Source organism: Artemia franciscana, chromosome 8, assembly GCF_032884065.1.
Source record: "Artemia franciscana chromosome 8, ASM3288406v1, whole genome shotgun sequence".
NCBI classification, from domain to species: domain Eukaryota; kingdom Metazoa; phylum Arthropoda; class Branchiopoda; order Anostraca; family Artemiidae; genus Artemia; species Artemia franciscana.
Genome location: NC_088870.1, coordinates 31813378 through 31833741, shown reverse-complemented (window position 1 = coordinate 31833741; position 20364 = coordinate 31813378). Strand labels below are relative to the sequence as shown.

Below are 20364 nucleotides of genomic sequence, written 5' to 3'. Positions count from 1 at the left end.
TTGTCTATCAACGGATTTCTTATTGTCAAATATTGCAACAGATTTCGCATATTTTTCGGTATTATTTTTCCTTAAAAGTTTATGATTATGAAATTCTCGGAACTAATCGGATCTTTTATCTCCGGAAGATCAAAGAAAGTAAACTCTGGTCTTTGGAATGTTTTCTTCCAGTTCATCAATAGGGATTAACATTCTCAATTTAAGAATCACCCACAAAAAAAAGAACTTTAGTCAAGAGGTTTGACACTTCGGGATTATTTATGCATAGCATGAGTGACAGTGCTTTGTAACTAGAATTATAGTATGCACATAGGTGGCCACTTGAGGGGGTGGGGTGGACTCTCTCTGGAGAAATTTAACTTAGATTCAAGTTTGTTTTATTCTTCTCCTTCCCCCTTTCAAGTACTCTTGATAAGACAAATTCTTACCAAGCCATACGGCATAGGATACTCAGCTAAATTTGTGCATGGCTCGGAAGAATCTTACGGTCTCAAGGTTCCCATTGAACGGAGCTTACTCTGTCGACAATGTTGCTTGACTCGCCCAATGTTGTTTTTTTTTTTTTTTTCAAATGAAAGTGAAGAGTGATGTTAAAACTTACAACAAGCTGAAATTATGCTGCGCATGATGAGGGCTATCGCCCCATAAACTCCCCGCTATTTGTATTTGATAAGTGCTTTCCTGAAAGCATTGTTAGATACAAAAAATATAGCCAGTTGGTAACTTGAGGTTACCTTTTAAAGATTTGAATAAACCATTTCAATCTTTAAATTCAAGATTCCCAACGCGGGGGACAGGCCCTACCTGTAAAGCATGGTAATATTTGGTGATTCATGGGCGAGTCTTGCACCCTTTGGCTGATTATACTTAGAGCCTTAATTTTAAAAAAATCACGTGGATGACGATTCACATGCATTAAAAGAGCAAAAAGGTACATGACGGTATTGCAGTAACGTCATCCATTGTGTCAAAGGTATTTTATACAGACAATAGTTTTCAATAGCATAAAATATGCGTAAAAGACAACCTCCCAAAAAATACCAAGTTAGTGGCCTTTCAAGCTTACTTCAGATGAAAACCCGTAAAATATTGAATAGCAAAATATAAATGAGATGAAGGGGGATCAGGATTTTAGAAACACCTTGGTGGGGTATAGCCCAAAATTGGTTGAGAACCAACGGTTTAAAGAAAAAAAAAAAAGAAAAAAAAAATCAGGGTGGTGTTGATCAGAGCATTCATTATCACTCATACTTGAAGTTTTTAGATTATAGATGTTAAACTTTAGTGTAATTATTGAGGACCTTAGGGGAGAATCTGGCGTTCTCCCTCATATATAGGATAGTTACGCTGTAGGACCGACACTTTGTTTGTGTGGATTTTTCCCTACGCCGCAGCTTTTTGTGAGGAAGTGGTTACCTCTTTTGTGAGGAAGTGGTTAGGGTGTTACCTCTGAAACTTTTAGGAAAATTCTAGACCTCAGACTAACATTAAATTTTGAACATCTACGTATTCTTCCTTTTTGGGGCCAAAATGGATGATTTTCGTTTTGTTCTCAAACAAGAGTTTACGGCATGTGAGCTGAACTGGAGTCTACATCAGAGAGAACTACTTGACGTTCTTCTGTCTAGCTTTCGGTTTCTTTGAATGAGGTTTCTACTTTCGAGAAGAAAGGTCCATACTGGCTGAGCATTAAGCAGCCACTATTTTCAAACAGAAATGGTTCTGTGGGTCCATAGTCAATGAATCTTAACATAGAGATCCTATCCATTTCCCCGCAATTTTGAGTGCTGCCATCTATTGTTACAAAATTCTTAACAAAATCCTGAACAAAATCCTTAATTCAATCATCTATTGAACTAAGACAGGTACAGTTCATGGCAACGCTGATCAGTAGTCCTTGGTGAGCGGATCAAAGTGTGTGGTATCATTTTTTTCGAAAAAATTTTTTCATCAGATTAATCATTTAAAAAATTTCGAGGGCTGAAAACTTCATTGTTGCGATTGATACCGGAAAATTTACTCCTCCCCAACTGCAGAAGTTTTAAGAGCGTTGGTTAGTCGACCCCGATATGATTTTCAATTTGTATGGTTGATGATAAAAAGAGAGTCCATAGCCCCTCTGTGATCCTTCCCCCAGCTCCCCGTCAACTTTCTAGCAGACAGGTTGAGGTTTGGAAGCCCATTTGTCACACTCACAAATGCTTCCATGAAAGAACAACTGAATATCTTCCCCATAGAATAAGCTAGGGATGGTTGAGGGTGATACAACCTCCTCATGTAAAAAATAATAGATTTTCATTTTAAATTTCAACGTCGCTCTTTGATTTCATTTAAAAAAACAACATCGTTTTCCTTATTTGATTTATAATTTGAAGGAGGTAGTTATGATGTGTGAAAGCAGATCCTTATGCTCGTCTATTCTAAATAGAAACAGACTAATTTTCTGGCGCATCTTTACAGAAACAAGTTTTTCCCCAATTATATTTTTTGGTTTCTTGTTTGATTTGTACTTTCAGAATATTATCAAAATCTATCTTCATTGAAGTCTGGTTGCACGTTTATTAATTATTGCCCTAGAGGTTTTCAGTACGACTGTCCCACAGCTTTTGTATATGCTTCAAGCTAGCAGAGTATAGCTAACATAACTGAAGTGGTTTTTTACGTGTCTTGAAAAGTATCAATCATACTGGTAATTATGGTGGATGGCAAATTAAAAGTTCCTCTGAATAACATAGATGGGTATATCGTAAGGTATTGTCCAAGCTGTTCCAGAGAATTGCGAACAGTGATGGATAAGGTTGCTCCAAGGGCTATGTCTGGTCTTTTTGAAACCGGATTTATCTCCCCTTTTTTTTAAGACCATTTTTTGCTCGTCTTTCCAACTGCATTATTTACCCGAAAAACGAGATTTTTGAGGTTTCTATAGGTTAATATGCTTAATCAGGTGCGGATTTAGAACACCGTTCACTGTGAATCTGTTGAGGTAGTTTTTTTTGGAACAACTCTTTTATATCTTTTCGAAATTGGGTGAGTTCTTTTGTATATATGTATTTTGGTACCAGGAAATTCGGAATATTTTGTTAGATGGAACATTAAAAAAAGAGTATATGTAATGCGTTTCAACAGAATGAGAAAAATGAAAACCGATAAATTCTTCTTCTTTTTTTTTTACTTGAAACTCTTTGCCATTGAAGGGCCAAAAATTTTTACTATACCATGAAACAGTCCCGTGTTTTGTCAATGCACTCCTTTTTCCTGGGTTTTCAGTAATTATTAAAAGGTAGATTGAGGTAGTACCGCTTCTCTTTCATCTGGACCTTCTGAGAACAAATACGGGGATGAGTGGCCTTCGCTAACTCGGAAACTCACAGGGCCTCGTAAATTTAACTGCTAGGAGCAGATCTACGTCCCAAATTGAGGCTCAGGAGGATGTTCTAAGGCTTCTTCGCACATCTTCGGTACGCATAACCTAAGAGTTGGCATATAACTTTAAAACAAAACAAAAAATAGCTTAAAATCTGCTTTTTTGTTTGTGTATTTTTTTTACTGTAGGAGTAGGTCATGTGGCTATTAGGATATAAAACAAATTCTAAGCCAAATTAGATTTTTATTTTGTTGAAATAGGTAGTTGTTTTCATAAAATCTCTAAGCCTTACAGACCAGGAAGCATTGGAAATGGGAGCTTGGAAACACCTTCCCAGGCCCTATTTTGACAGCAGATTCATTCATGAATGTTTCATTTACGGAGTGCACAACTTTTCGCTAATTTGCTCTTCCCCACTTTTAGCCTCCCCAATGCAATTTTAAGACTACCCATATACAGATTAAATAAAAAATAAACAACAACAACAATGAGTTGGAAAAATAAAAGTTGAGGTTTAAAACGATTGGGTATTACTCTGAAAAGTTAGAGGGAAGGGGGCTTTCTCAATACAGTATTTTCTTTGGTTTACTAAAACAATGCATTTCTTCAAGTTTTGTTGAAAATATGAAAACAATTATATTGTTTGGAAAATCAATAAAACATTTTTCATTACCAAATAATAATTTACTGCACGGAGTTGCGTTTGCTATATTATGTACTGCTTCGGGTGAGCAGAAATTAAAGTGAACAGTCACACAAAACATAAGAATAACATAGCCTGCTGTTATTATAATTTTTAATGGAATGAAGAAAAAGTAGAGTAAAAAGCAGAAATAACCATGAATATATGAAACCTAAACCGAACAGAAATTGAAAAGAGTCATCAAGTCAAACTTGAAACGAACAGAAACTACCGCAAGGTAAGACCCACAAATACTCCTGAAGGATAGATAATTCATTTATGCTTTAATAAAAATACTTTGTAATTCGAAGGGCGGCCTTTTCCTTATCGTTACATCAGTAACAAGAATCAAATACCACAATACTAATCAATTTAAATTTTAGGCAAAATTTTAATAAACAGTCGAATTTTCGATCGACCATAGTTCCGTGCAATAATTTTTTTAAATAATTTTACTAGTAAATTAAGGGGATAAGGAGGGGGATTTCCAATCACCTGAATAGAAATTTTTAATAGTTTTGTTCTTCTATGGGGATGAATCAACCATGACCCTCCCCTTGATTGTAGGCTAATCATAATGCATTCAGTTATCAAATCGTCAGTTTTGATGTAACTGTTAGTATATTTAAATAAATGCAGGTCAAGGTCTTCCTAAAGAAAAATAATTTTTTTTTGCTGTCTTTAAGCACAAGCAAATGTTCAACTGTTTTTATATTACCGGTTTTTAAGGATACTTTGTTTGAATAAGTAGTTAAGTATCTTAGCTACTGAAAATATTGTTACTAGAGATGTATAATATGCGGTTTTTCAATTAATTCCTATATTAAAATACAATGCAATTATTGCAATGATTTTAGTCAAGAAACGGCACTAAAGGCGTTGGGAAGAGGGGAGGGGGTCACAGACCTCTTTATGCCTCCAGTCATACAGTAAAATCATTAGAAATCCAACCACAGTGACGGGCATTAGCTATCGAAGGACAGATTTTGGCTAAGGTCTGAGGCAGTCAACGGGTGAATAAGTTAAAAGAAAAAGCTGGGACTTAAATAGTTATTAATTATTTTACTCGATAATGGTAGCCTCAGTGGTAGCTTGCTGAGCAAGCGACTGAAGGGTTGGAAGTGCTAAGATTTACATTATATTTTTTTATTTGGACTGGATACCAACAGGTAAGGAGGCTGTCGCCAAGATTTGTCAGAACACTGACCTTTTCATTCCAGGGGATAGCAGGCTTCAAATTTTTATAGTTCTGGAAATCCATGACTTCTGAAACTTTGAAGCATATAGCACCTCGACAAAAAAAAATCCAGTGGTATAACATTGCTTTAGGAAAGTCTGCTCGGCTGTATCTATGTGATCACCCAACTTCTTGTTGTACTAGGCTCTTAGCTGCGTGAAACAATTGGGCCATGGCTGATCTTCTTTGAAAAGCTACAAGCTGCAAAGCTGGCGGTGGGGTGACATTTGAAAGGGCATTCGTCCACTTTGTACTTCAAGTAAGACAGGCTGAAAATTATTGTATATCCCACTTTAAACAAGGTATCAGCCAAAATTTTATCGGCCAGTCCACAGCTTGAACTGAGTTCTGGTTCAGAACTCAGTGGTTCAGTTTTTTTGCACTGGTTCAGATCTTGAATTGATTTGTATCGTGCTAGCGAGATCCTATAGATCGGGCTTAGATTGAATGGGAGCCTGGGATTGTTTTCGATAAGCTATTCTATTTTTCCCAACTCTGAAGTGATTTTCTATCTAGTAATAACCCACATCATATAATAACCCACCTGATTGTTAATCTTTGGTTTTGTGAAATAAGCTAACCTGAAGCTTTTAGCCCATCTCACGGACTCAAATCCTGTTTACCCAGAATATTTGCCCTTTAGCCTTGTTTTGGATTAAATATGCTGAAAGATTCAAGCTGATCGAACAAAAAGTAATTTTTGTGCACCTAAGCTCCTGCAAAGTTTTTGGTGTGCTACCATGGTCTGTAAGTTTTCAATTGATAGGACACCAAAACGTGATTTGTGCGCTTATGCCTTTTCGGTAAAATTGCGCGTGATTTTAGGTTCTTATGACCGGTAGAATAAGTTCTGTATGTTTTAGTCTGATCGAGAATAAGACATTTTCGTCATTGAATTTATTAAAAATTTTGTGCTTTTTAGTCTGATTCAGGAAGCACAGGATGGGTGTCATGACTATTCAAAATATTTAAAGTCCTTTGGTTCATTTTGGTTTTGGCTGATCAAAGATAATCTATTTTGGTAACTCTTTTTGACTGACCGAAGGTATCCCAAGCCCAGTAACTTTTTTGGTCTTGCTTGTTCATTTTCTGCCCTGTAAGTTTCAGCAGTAACCAAGCCCTCAAACTCTTTTTCAAATCTAGCAATATCTTTTGACCTGATCTGATTAGAAATGTTAAAAGTCCGGAAGTGTATTTAGGTCTTGGCTGATCGAAACTACTTCAATCTGGTTACTCCCTTTGGTCTGCGCTGATCGAAAACATTCCAATCTGGTTACCTCTTTTGGTCTGTGTTGTTGGTTTCCTACCAGATACGTTTCGGCAGTAACTTATCCATCAAACGCTATTTCCGTCAGCGTACACAAAGATTATCCTCCATTCTAAAAATTAAAAAATACATTTCCCTTGGTATTGGCGCATTTTGTTATAAAACTTCAGTTCTTCAGAGTTTCAGTTTCTATTAGCACGACCAGCTCTTTAATGACAGTTCGTTTGAACTGAATTATGATTCCTGGGGTTTTGCAACTCTTACGGTGTTATGCCCTAGACAGATGCAATGTATAACATCTTCTTACCTACGATGTCCTTGAGATTATATAGAATTTCATTCTTTAGTTAGATCTACTTTCTAGCTACAATAGCCTTAGCTTACATGCTAAGCAGTTTATTATATTGACTTTTCCCTTAACTCAGATTGCGATCAACATACTTCCTATTATGTGTCAAGTGTAAGTTACTACTATGTCAAATAAATGGAGTCTATTCCCTTGGAAGTCGCGAATATTTGTATAAAATTCCGTTCTTCAGGGGTTCAGTTATTTTTGGCACGGGCAGCACTTTACTTACAGTTAGTTACCTCAAATGCTTATTATCAGGATTACAAACGGTACTTGTGTATTATTCAGAACACACTCACTAAGTGAAGTTAGGTTCTTTCGTGAAACACTACCATGCAGGTACGTTTAATGAGAAAATCCGGTTACACAGCCAGAAAGACAAAACTCACAGACTAACGGTTAGGTTAGAATTCTAGGTTGTAATTTTACAATTTTCCTTATAAAGTATTATATTTCATAATATTTCGTTTTATTTAGATTTATCAAAAGTTTGGGTTATATATGTGCATATTAGGGGGCGGGGGTGGGGTGCATTATATCAAATACCTAACTTAACCTAGCCTAACCCCCTCTATATATAAAATAGTTCATTAAAATGTACCTCATCGTAGATTGTTTCAAGAAAGAACCTAACTTCACTTATTGAGTGTGTTCTGAATAATACACAAGTACCTTACACACAAATGGTCACCTTGATTGAACTTTAATTGTTTGGATTTTGTAGCTCCTACGTTAAGCTATGCTACTTCCTAACTTTAATAGTCTTAGCTTGCATGTTAAGCAGTTTAGCATATTAACCTATCTCTCAAACTCGTATTCCAATTAAAGTATTTAACATTATCCTTCATTCTATAAATTGCTATTATGCAAAATAAGCAGACTTGTTTCCCTCAGAATTGGCGAATTTGCGCATGATTCCCTTCAATTTGGCCAATCGAATAACACATCTCCAAGCGAATTTTCGCATGAGCCTTTCCTTGCAATTCTATTGAATGGTCTGGGTAAAGCCGTAATTATCTTTGCAAGGTATCTGAATGAGGATCAGAATTTTGGTTCATTTTAACCTTCCCTCAAAAAACGGAAGTTAATGGTGATAATAATGCGGTTAATCACGGTGCAGTAGAAGTAAATATGGACATTAAAAATTTCTTTCTATGGGGAATTGCCATATTTTGCTACTGGTACTTGTAGATGAAAGCGTCTGTATACTTGTACTTTTGCCCAATAATCGTTCGATGAATATAATAATTTTATCACAGGAGCTTAAGGCTAGTTTTACTTTGAACAAAAACTGTTGGTAACAACTTTAATGACAATTTTGTTTCTCTGGGCTAACAAAAATTGTTAATAGTATTAAGGAAGTTTTCTAGTAATTCGAAACACTGTTTACAGGTTTTCAAAGCAAAACTAAAAAAAATGATGAAAATCAATTTTTTTAAGTGAATAAAAACAGAGTTATGAATAAAAATTTTAGCTGAGGGGCTCTTTGCTGTCTTGAAAAATAGTTGAGTTAAGCAAGAACACTGTAAGGAATATACCCCAAGTTTAAATTATATCTATGAAGATCTTTTAAAGAAGTTATTCCCCCTCCAAAGGGCATTTATCCTTAATGAACTTAGGTAATATTTGTATTATAAAAGCTAAACTTTCAGGAATGTTCCTGAAAGTTTGTCCAGCTCACATACTACTCAACGCAGCACCAAGTTGCCTAAGGCCAACACAGCTATGCATGCTCCTCCTCCATGCCAATCTATTCAAAACCTCCCTCTTTACACCCTCAAAGAAAGTTCCCATTATCCTTAAATATTTTCATACGACACCCCCCTCCCTGTAAACGAGGATGACCTGCTTTTTGTTTAGCCCTAGACGGTTGGCCAAAAAAGAGAATCTTTGGAAATCTATCATCCTTAGTCCACAGAACGTGCCCTAGCCATCTCAACCTTTCTCATATTATAGTCATAGAAAGCGGGATTGAAACACACCCAAAACAATCGGTAAGCAATTTCTCTGGAAGACATCTAGCAAATCTTCCTTCTTTTTCAGAAAGCCCATGCTTAAGAACCATACTTGACCTTTGTCATCATTATAGCTTGCAAGATTCTAATCTTGGTTTGCAGACTTATCTTCCTATTCTTCCAAACTTTTTTTGACTGTGAAAAAACACCCTGGACCTTCGCTATTCTACTTTTAACATATTCACTGTATCCACAGTAATTTATGGTTCATCCCTGAAAGTTTCATTTACTCAACTTGACTACTTTTAATATAGTGAAAAACCCTAATCTAGGGTTTCACCCGACCCTTACGTTTCACAGAATTCGTCTGTTGCACTTATATTCTTGTTTTGAAGCTTTTAATGAGATCTCAAATCTTTGCGTACACGTAAAGGTCCCATTTTTAAATTCCTCTCCCAATCCATACATTTCCGCAAATTGTTTATCAAGTTATATTAATAATCCTATTTCTGCCAGTCAACACAAAATTATTGATTAACGGTTATTTGTAACAATCGGGATGTGGCTACGGGTAGTGGTGTCGTTGAGGGGGGAGGCAAGGGGGTTAGTTGCCCCCAATAATTTGAAAACAACTACAATTTATTAAGTAGTTTTAAAACTGTTTAAAAGCTCGTTTTAAGTGTCAAATTAGCTCTCTTTACTTTGAGCAGATAATTTTTTAAATTAATTCATGCTTGTTTTGGACATAAGGAAAAAAGGAAAACTACGGGTCCTTTACACTTCATGATATGTTCTATATTAATATTTTTCCAAATTTTTCCAAATGGCAAAATTGAAAAATGTTCTATGGTTCCTGTTTCGCCACATTTGCTCAAGAAAATTGTTTCCCTGATATGTAAGGTGCTTTTACTTCCTAAAATCTATCAGTTCAGGATTAGGTTCTCATGTTTTACAACTTCCAAAAGTGGAAATAAATACGACTACATCTGCAAATAGGACAGAAATGGAATCATTGAAGATATACAGTGAATATAATTTCCTAAATGAAAACGAAATCACTGAAAAAGAAGATAAGTCTTAGTGTTTTCTTTATAGTGATATTCGTACTATAATTAGATTGGTCAAATCAGTTGTAGTTTTGTCATAGATAAAGAATCATTTCATAGTTTTAATTTTTATTTCCAGTATTTCATTGAAACTCCGATTCTCTTATTTTTCGTTGAAATGTCTAATAAGCACTGATAACGCCCTATTCCTTACGTTTTGGATTCACATACTAACCCCATATATATAGAACTGCCTCCGTGTGCAATTAAATAAAAAAAATAAGTGCTGAAGACGGCCCTTGGACATAGGGCCGAAATATCTACATAAATAATTTCCATTGTCTTGAAAAAACTTTCCCTATTGTTTCTACGTTGTATTTGTTTGTTATGGAAAGGCAGTGTGGTCTTCGTCGCTATTTTAGAGCAGGGCGTTGATGAGGAAGCAGCCTCACGGCGTTGCAAGATTCACTTTAAAGGGTTGAACTTCCGCTAACAGTTACAGTTTCCTTGTTCGTTTCATAAAAGATAGAAAAAACAACGGTGTGGGTGTTTTAACGCCACTGCGGCTTTCCGCCACCGTATGTTTTCCGCCACCCAGGAAATCTTGCATCATCGAGAGGATTAGTTGGGTCAGAAAAGACAGGTTAGGTCAGTCTATGTCTATGTCTATGTCTGTTCTTATGTCTATGTCTATTTTCTGACCTACCTGCATTAAAAGGTGGCGGAAAACCGCGGTGGCGTTAAAACACTGCTATGGAAACAACGGATATCTGGGTCGTATCAATGCATATCAGACATAAACTTAACATTATAATTGTGATTTTGTATATTAAAGCCGATCGTGCGTCAACTACTTATATCCATTCAGCGCTCGAAGATAATTTCTCTCTGTATTATAGCAGCGTCTCCACAATAAATTTTCCACCTTTGTTGGTCGGTGACTTTTATCTATTTTATTGCACTTTTTTACAACATAAGAAGAAGCTATTTTAAGGCAATTAGTATGGACGGAAGGAATGCTAATGTTTATATTGTAGGCTGTTAAAGTGTGTGATCTGTTGCACATGGGAAATGACCCTTGCCTATCAATTTGTGAATTGTGTATTCGGCTTAGTAGTTTGTTATAACTGTTGAAGTTCAATTTTATTTGGAATTTAATAAAAAAAAACGAGTTTTTTCAGCTGAAAGTAAGGAAAATAAAAAAAAACAAGTTTTTTTTTAGCTGAAAGTAAGGAGCGACATTAAAACTTAAAATGAATAGAAATTACTTCGTAATATGAAAGGGGCTGCTTCCTCATCAACGCCCCGCTCTTTCCGCTAAAGTTTGACTCTTTTTCTCAACTCTGCTTTTTAAAACAGTAAAAAACTCTAAAATTTTCAGGGAATTGTGGGGGATTTTCGACGGGGGGATTTTCTAGAGGGAGAGTTTTTCATTGAGAGAGAGGTTTCCGGATGATTTTCCTGGGGAAATGTTATAAGAGGAGAGGGATGGGGATTTCCTGGCATCATTCGGAAAACGGTCAGAAATTAAATAAGAAAACAAGTTTTTTCAACTGAAAGTAAGGAGGAACACTAAAGCTTAAACGACCGGAAATTATTCCGTATATGAGGGGGCTACCCCTTCCTCAACCCTCGCCCTTTATGCTAAAATTTAACGTTTTTCCAGAAATTCTTTTAGAAAAAGTGCTCAAACACAAGGGCCGTCGAGTTTGAATGAAAAGTATTTTGAAAGAACTTTAAGACATGAGCGTAAATGGCCAGGGCTGAAGGCAATTTTTTCATGTCCTAGCAACAGTTTAAGCCAAAAAAGTGGCTTGACTCTTTGCTCTAAATGTTTGGCATTTTTCTTCGGTATGTCGTGGAAAGAAAACGTATTTACTAAGAGGAAGCAAAGCATCCACTGTTATATTGCAAAACTACTCAAATCGAAAGTCCCTCTTGGTTCTTTATTTTTTGCTTATTCTGCATCACAAGATTAGAAAGTTTTCTAAGATGCTCTGTCGCTGATCCACCCTGTAGTCAAATCGGAAGGGGAGTTACGATTTCTAAGTCCTCTCACCATTGATTTACCATTATCCGACGCCAGAGTAATGCCGCTTTGAGACAGTTAGCAACAGATATACTTGACATAAAATAGGCTAGCACTTTATAACCAACACTTTTTCATCCAGCCTTTTTCTTAATTTTGAAATCATGGACTGTACCTATAACCTCTTTTTCGGCTTGGTTTTACGTTTCATATAAGAGTCATAGAAAAATCTTTAGGATGAAGAATAGTTCTTGGAAAACGTGGATATAGGCAATCTTTGAACACTAAGACCCATGAATGTAGGTCCTCTTCTTATATAATTATCGAGAAATTGAATAATCTCGCTATTAGAAAGTTTATCTTATTGAAATTGTGCTACTCAATTTAAGTCACAAATTTTGGCTCTGGATTTCATTTTGAGAAGGCCAGGAGAGCCTTTCCTTTTCTATCCACTGATAAAGTTGTTTATGTGATCAAACTCTGTACGACTTAACGTTTGGAATGTGGTGGATTCGGACTCGGGATGGTCAGGCTGCAAATTTAATTTCTTCACCGGAAAGAACTTAAATTAATCCCACAGAGCATCTTTAATGTGAAAATTAGTCTTTATTTAAGCCTTAAATTAAATAACATAACATTGTTAATGGAAATGGTTTCTTCTATTTGGAGCCAAGAGCTATGAAAAAAACTGAAATGGCGTTTATATGGAAAAAAGCTCTTTGAAATTGGTTTTGAGCGCTTTTTCGGTCATTGGTTCTATGGATATAAGTTTTTTTTGCATGTAATTTTCGTAATCAATGCGGAATTTGTGAGCTTCTTCAATATTTAATTTCACGGGTACAATTTTCTGGCATATTACTGCTATGAATTAAAATGCTGCCAGCATTAAAAAGACGGTTAGTGTGAATTTGTTGATCCTGCTCTGAGCCCGAGTCACGCAATCTTTCGAAGAAGAAATGAGATTAGAAATTTAACATGAAATAAATTCTATTTTCAATTTAACTGTCATTATGCTGCGTCTCATTGTCTCCTAAAGAGGATTTCCTGTACCTTTCTGTTTTTTTGGTAATTTCCCCCTTGAATCGCCTTTCCTGGAATAAAATCCTGTGCATACTTTTGGCTATTAATTTGCCCATTTTAATAACACAATAGATTACACATTTAATTTACACGTAAGGATGTAACTTCCCAGCATAGCTAAATGCGCTTTACGGTGAGAAGACCTAGAAAAGATTCTCAATCTCTAGTGTTTTATATTGAGATTAACGCATTTTAGGCTTCGTTCCCAAATCCATGAAAATTTCTTTCGCGTTAGATTAATTGAAAAATTCAATTACTAATTTCCGCAAAACTAGTATTTTTTTTAAAAGAGAAGAAAGTAGCCTATGATAGAAACAATAAATTGTTTGCTCACAAATTTGTTTTCATTTTAGAACTAAGTATGCTATTTAATACTCCCATTATTGTTATTGTGCCTATTCATTTCTTCTTTTTTCTCATTTTTCTTTTATCTTTACGCTACCTTTTGTGTTTCAAAACACCAAAAATTATATGATACTTTGTTTTCGTTTGCTAGCTTCGCTTTATTAAAGTGGCCGCTGCGCGACCAATAAATGACTTTATTAACGCTACTTATAATCAAACTCAGTAACTGAGCTTCAAATTGAGCCTTCAATGCCATTAAATAAAAAAAGAGTTCAACTGAAAGTAAAGAGCAACATTTAAACTTAAAACGAACAGAAATTTTTATGTATATGAGGGGGATGGTCCCTCCTGAACACCTCGCTCTTTACCCTTAAGTTCGAATATTGTTCCAATTCTTTAAGAATGACTCCTGAACCATAAAGGCCGTTTAATTTGAATAATAGGCTATTTTGAAAGTTCTAGAAAAATTGTGCGTAAAGAGCGAGGTATTGAGGAAGGCGTGACCACCCCCTCATTTAAGTAATAATTTCTGTTCTTTTTAAGGTTTAATGCTGCTCCTTACTTTCAGTTTTAAAAACTTGTTTTTTCACTTAATTTCTGCTTGTTTTTTAAATAGTGCTGAGAAATCCGGCTCCCCCTCTATGGGAAATTCCCTTCCCCCGTGAAAAATTAGTTCATGGAAAGATCCCCCCGTAATCTCCCCCCCTCCACCAGAAAAATTCCCCCTTAAAACGTCTATCTACTTCCCAATAATCAATACTATACCATGCGATGGGCAAAGTTCATAACTTGCAGCCCTTACCCGGGGACTGTGGGGGGCTAAGTCATCCTCTAAGACATCATCCTTAGACTTTTTGACTATACCGAAAAAATGGCTATCTTAAAATTTTGATCCAGTGACTTTGGCGAAAAATGAGCGCGGAAGGGGGGCTAGCTGCCCTCCAATATTTTCGGTCACTTAAAAAGGGCACTAGAACTTTTGATTTCTGATCAAATGATTCCCCTCCCGAGCTTCTACGATCACTGGTTTGTTATGATCACCCCTGAAAAAAAGAACAGAAGAAAACAAATAAATAAACACGCATCCGTGATCTTTCTTCTGGAAAAAAGAAATGCAGAATTCCACACTTTCGTACATAGGAGCTTGGAAACTCTATAGCACGGTTCTCTGGTATGCTAAATCGGATGATGTGATTTTGGTAAGATTACTTGAGGTTTTGGGGTTGTTTTTACCCTTTTTCAAAAATTTTGAAAATTTTTTCAGGCTCATAACTATTGATGGGTGCCATTAAATTTAGTGAGTTTTAAGTATTTTAAATAAGCGTCAAAATTCGATTTTGTTGATGTATCTATTGTTATCAAGACTCTGTTTCTTAGAGTTTCATTACTATTGAGCCACGTCACTCCTTACTTACAGTTCGTTACCGCGAACTGTTTGATTACGATAACAGTTACTTGATACTTGTGTATAGCTAGTATACACAATAAACAGAAACTAGATAACATCAAATTTTTTGGCTACGCTTAGTCCGTACGTATTGTAAAATGTTGATAACAGTACGGCCCTTACAGGGCACCCGGATATTATTGGCCGACTATTACTGGCTGTAGTAGGGCTCATATAACGGTCAGGTACAAGTATTGTATTTCTGATAGCTTTATTTCATCTATCAGGTGAATGTATCCTTTCAATTTATGTTCTGGGGAATTTCTTTTGCCCTGAACCGTTGGTTAATTTAATTTTGCCCTTGAACTTTTGGTTAATTTAATGTCTTTTCATTCTGTCCTTTTCATTTTGTCATCTAAAAGATATTTAATTATTAAAGCAAGTCCAATTTCTAACAACGATTACTAAGCTTCAAGCTTTTAGTTTTTTTTAAGGTTTTTGAATTGTTGTAATCCTTTGTTAAAATTTGCACAAAGATTTTTGCAATTACGATTTTTTGCTCTTTACGCAATTTAATGCCTTTTCATATTGAAGTCTGTTCAAAGACATTTGATTATTGAAGCTAGTCTGATTTCTAACAACGATGTGTACTAAGCTTCAAACCTTTGGTTTTCTTTTTTAAGGTTTTTGAATTGTTGTAAACCCTCTTCAAAATATAGAATTATCATTTGTAATAATTGCAATTTTTTTTTTTTTGGGCCTGCCTACTGACATTATATAACTGATTGCTCTCAATAAGGTTTTCTTTTTTAAGGTTTTCGAATTGTTGTAATCCCTTGTTAAAATATGTACAAATATTTTTGCATCAAGCCACAAAATTACTCTCTGAAACAAATTTTTCAATGTAATCGAAGCTCTGATTCGCAGTTTCCCGAAGTGCCAAGTGTGCTATCATCAGCAAAACAAACAAGAATCATCAGAAGGTAAACTATAGTTGCTATAGTTAGCCCACACTATGGGCAAGGGAAGGCTTAAGATGACAGAGTCTACAGCAAGTGTTAAGTTTCTGATTTTTTACTAAATAAAAAAAGATCACTTACATAACTCAAAAATAGCACAGGCCCTAAAACTGATCCCTGGGGGACGGCAACATCCACTTTTGAGGGTGAACGGAAAAAGTGGATCAACCGAAATTAGCCTATCATTCAGATAAGACTGAAACTAAGAAAATACATTTCCCTAATGTCAAAATGAGACATTGTCGATAGAAGAATTTCGTGGGTTAAGGAATCGAATGCCTTACGAATATCCAGGAATATAGCAGCCGGAATTAATCCCAAATTTAACACAGAATGCATAAATTTCAAAAGGGTCATACAGGCATGTTCAATGGAGTGCTTCATTTCGAAACCTAATTGAAAATCACAAAGAAAATTTTTAGATTTTAGAAAAGGAAACGAGAAAGAATAGCCTTTTCAAAGATTTTACTAAATACTGATAAAATTGAAATTGGTCGATAATTTGCTGGATAATTTCCCGGTCCACCTTTATACAAAACAGTAAGTCGAGCGTTACAACAGTAACGCTTGAGAGCATTGGGAAAAACTCCACATTCAAGTGAAAGATTAACAAGTTTTGTTAGTAGCAAAGCTATTGAAGGAAGAATGGATTTAACTACCTTAGTAGGGATAATAATTTTAGTAATTTGACTTACTGTTACTGGCTCTAGAAACATAGACTTAAAAAAAGACGGCCCGAAGTAAGATCTAAAGTCCGGCTTAGGCCGAGACAAAGTAACCGTGGAAGCAATATTTTTACCAATATTAGCGAGGAATGAAGTGAATATCTCTTGGACATTAAGCTCACCCTTTACAGCTTCCCAGTCCGTCAAGTAGTCAAAAAGACCAGAGAGTTTTGACAGAAAGCATTCATCGTCTTTGTCAACTTCCGAGCTGCTCTCGATTCAGTCGACCGGGATGCCCTGGGGATCATCTTGAAGTCCATCGGCCTGCCCGATAAATACCACAGACTCTTCGAAGCACTCCGTCACGAAACAGAAACCTACGTCCAAGTAAACAGCCGACGAAGTTCGTTCTTCCGAATTTATACTGGGGTTCAGCAAGGTTGTTCCGTTGCGCCCGAACTGTTCAACCTCATTATAGAAAACGTCGCGGCTAAGACGACTTCAAGGCTTCGATTTGGACTTAAATTTGGCGATCGTAATCCTCTTGGACGCTGACTTTGCCGAAAACATGGTGCTCAGGGTGAAATCCATGGACCAATTGGTGGAAATACTTCACATCCTATAAGAAGAAGCTGTGAAAGATGGACTACAGGTCAACTGGGACAAAACCATGGTTATGGCTGTTGATCCATCATCTAGCATCGCCATTCCTCCTGTAGCCATGGACCGAACAACTACTGTCGACGTGGTCCAACAGTTAACGTACTTGGGCGCTGTCATTGCTGCCGACAGCTCCTTTGTCCCTGAGCTACAAGCGAGAATAGCCAAGGCATCTGCTGCCATTGGGAGGTTGAATCGTCACCCATGGCAGAAACCAAGTATTGGTCGAAACACGAAGATGCGAATCTTCAACGCCCTGGTTGGGTTTGTGATTCCTTATGAAACATAAACCTGGCCGGCCACAATCGCAGTTCTCAAGACCGTAGACGTATTCCAGACGAATAGCCTTAGGAAGATAGAAGGCATGAGATGCTTCGACTTCGTCAGTAACGAGAAGTCACTACAAACAACGCAGCAGACGCTGTATTCCATCCACATTGCGGAGCACACTCCACGATGGTACGCTCATCTCCTTAGAATGCCATCACACCTACCTGCGAAAATCATAGTGTACTTTAACCCCGCAGAAGCCGGCTGGAAACGACCCCGCGAAAGACCGAAACACCGATTCTCCGATAGTTTATTAAAATACTTGAAGCTGACAAACATCGATGTTCACGACGCACCAGCGTTAGCTGCTGATCTCACCAGTTGGAGGAAGCTGACATCATTTTCTACGCTGGTCCACGCCCGTTAGGAGACATGAGTCAAGTAAGTCAAGTCTACACCCTCCACCAATGACCAAACTCATAGGTACACAGCTAGATTTACAGAATTTATTACCTTCCAAGTTTTACTAATATCATTGCCACACACAGCAAAATTATTTAGATAATAGAGAGTTTTGGTTTTCCTACATAAGGAATTGCTTTGGGTACTCGTCTGACAGACCGTATTTCAAGCAGTAAGCGATTAAGATGTACAAAAAAGGTGGTTCAATCCCACTTTCTAGGGTTAAAATGACAGAAAAGTTGAGATGGCTAGCACACGTTGTGCGGATGAAGGATGACAGATTCCTAAAGATCATCTATTCTCGGCAAACCATCTAGGGCCAAACGAAAAGTAGGCCTTCCTCTAGTGAGGTAGGAGAAGGTCGTAAGGAGAGGTTTAATGAAAATTAGAACTGCTTTGGAGGTTGCAAAGAGGGATGCATTGAATAGATTGGGATGGAGGAGGAATGTGGGTTGCTGTGTTTTGCTCAAGCGGCTCGATGCTGCGGTGAGTTGTTGGTAGTAGCAGTAGCAGTAGTGTGACTTCATTAGTCATTTAAACATTAAAAGTCATTTAAAAGGACAAGTCCTTACCGGGCAGGGGCCGTCCACCATACATAATCGTACGGTGGCATGTATAAAAAACATACGCTCAATCGGTATAATTAAAAATCAAAATGGGTTTCTCGATTTGCTTAACAAAAAGCGGACTCTTGAGCTACCAGCTTACAGAATAATATTCATTTATTTTCTAATCATTTAAGCATGTTATTATCCCATTTGCAAGCTTAAAAGTGAAATATTCTGTCCTTAATTTATTTACAAAAGCTAACAATGAGTAATACCTTTATGAAAAGCATTTTTCTCTTTCTCTCGGAACTGCCTTCTTTTCCGTGCCGATCTACTTTTGGAGGTCTTAATGTCAATTGCAACATCGAATTAGTAACATGTGGGTCTTTTCGTGTAATTTCTTTCCCTATTTACGAATAGGCTAACTTTTGATTTTCTATTAATCACTGTTTCCGTTAATTTTTTCCTCCGTATAAATTAAGCCTAAAATTCGTAAAGGGTAAATGAAGGATTTATCTCCTCAAAAACTTGTTAATCCTTACTTGATTAGAATGCTTTTTCTGCCGAAAATCAATATTTTTTTTTAAACTGTAATTAAATGGCTATGTTTAAACTAAAATTATACATTACAGCAACATTAAAGTTCGACTTTTTTGTTCAATTCCTTAACAACGACTGCTGAAACACAAATAATCACTTGATTCGGAATAAGAAGCGTTTTTATAGCACAATAAAACTTTAGCGTAACAAGAGAGGAGTGGAGAAGGGGCATCCCCATCACACACGGAATAGTTTTAACATTGCTTCTAACTTTCAGTCAATAGACCTGTTTTTTTTATTTAATCAGTATTTCTAAGTCGAATGGCTATCTCAGAATTTTCATTCGATAGTATTTCGGCCTTTTCAGGGCCAAAATTGTTGTTTTGTGCCGCAGAATCGTAGAAATTGTCATTTTGATGTGGTCTGTTCTCTTTCTTTACTTAAAATGGAATAGAATGTTTAAATTTCCGTTCAAATGAGTCCTCTTCCAGTGTTCTATTATATCCTTTCTGAAACTGCTACCAACGGGGAAAGAAAGGAAGAAAATGAAAGAAAAATCAAAATGTCATGTAGCCTTAATCATCCTTCTCAGAGAATTAATTTTTTAAATGAAGTGTTTTTGATCGAAGTAAACAGTGCGGTTGAAACTTCAAACTAATATAAGTTATATCGCATTTTGGACAACATCTATCTACAAAACTAGCGCAAACAAACTAACTCGTGCCATTCTACTATGTTTGTAGAATTCTGACAAACTAGCATTTTTCTGAAAACTTAGCTTGCTGGGAAGAACACGAAATAACATATATTTTTTGATTTCAGACAGAAACTTTAAAATTCTGCTTCATCTTGATTTTATGGTGTAATTTTCATCAAGATCGCGCTCATTTTGGGTTTGTTTGTTTGATTTTTTCCCCTCCTTTTTCTAAAATTAGACACTTTTTATGGTAACAAGTTTTAGTGGGTAAATTTTAAATCAAGGAATTTTAAATGTTACCATAAACAAAAGATAACGAATATTTATTTATTTATTGAAACGGTTTATGGAAACAAATTGTTAGTAAAGAACGACTAAGCCCAATAGTAACCGGAATTCTAAGCACAGAATTTTGGTAATAATTAATACATCAAAATAATTGCCTTTTTATGGTGATTCCAAAGATATGTAATTCATTAAGTTTAATCTTACCTATCAAAAGCAACGAGCCAGAAAAAATTTGCCTGATTTTCGAAAAAGGGGGTAAGCGCTCCCAAAAAGTCAAGTGATCTTAATAAAAATCACGCCATCAGAGCATATCAGAGAGCACTGCTGTAGAGGCTTCAAGCTCCTATCTACAAAATGTGGAATTTTGTATTTAGAAAGGTGCAATAAGAAAGATCACGGATATGTCCTTATTTTACTTTCCCCTGGGATGATGGTATAAAGCCAATGGTTCTAGAAGATCGGAAGACAGCTGAT

At 36.2% G+C, this 20364-nt stretch overlaps 1 protein-coding gene across 9 annotated transcripts in view; it reads left to right on the top strand.

Moving 5' to 3' along the window:
• The window catches only part of LOC136030302 (zinc finger protein rotund-like), a 257373-nt gene that overhangs the window by 82264 nt on the left and 154745 nt on the right, over positions 1 to 20364 (top strand). The window lies entirely within an intron of this gene.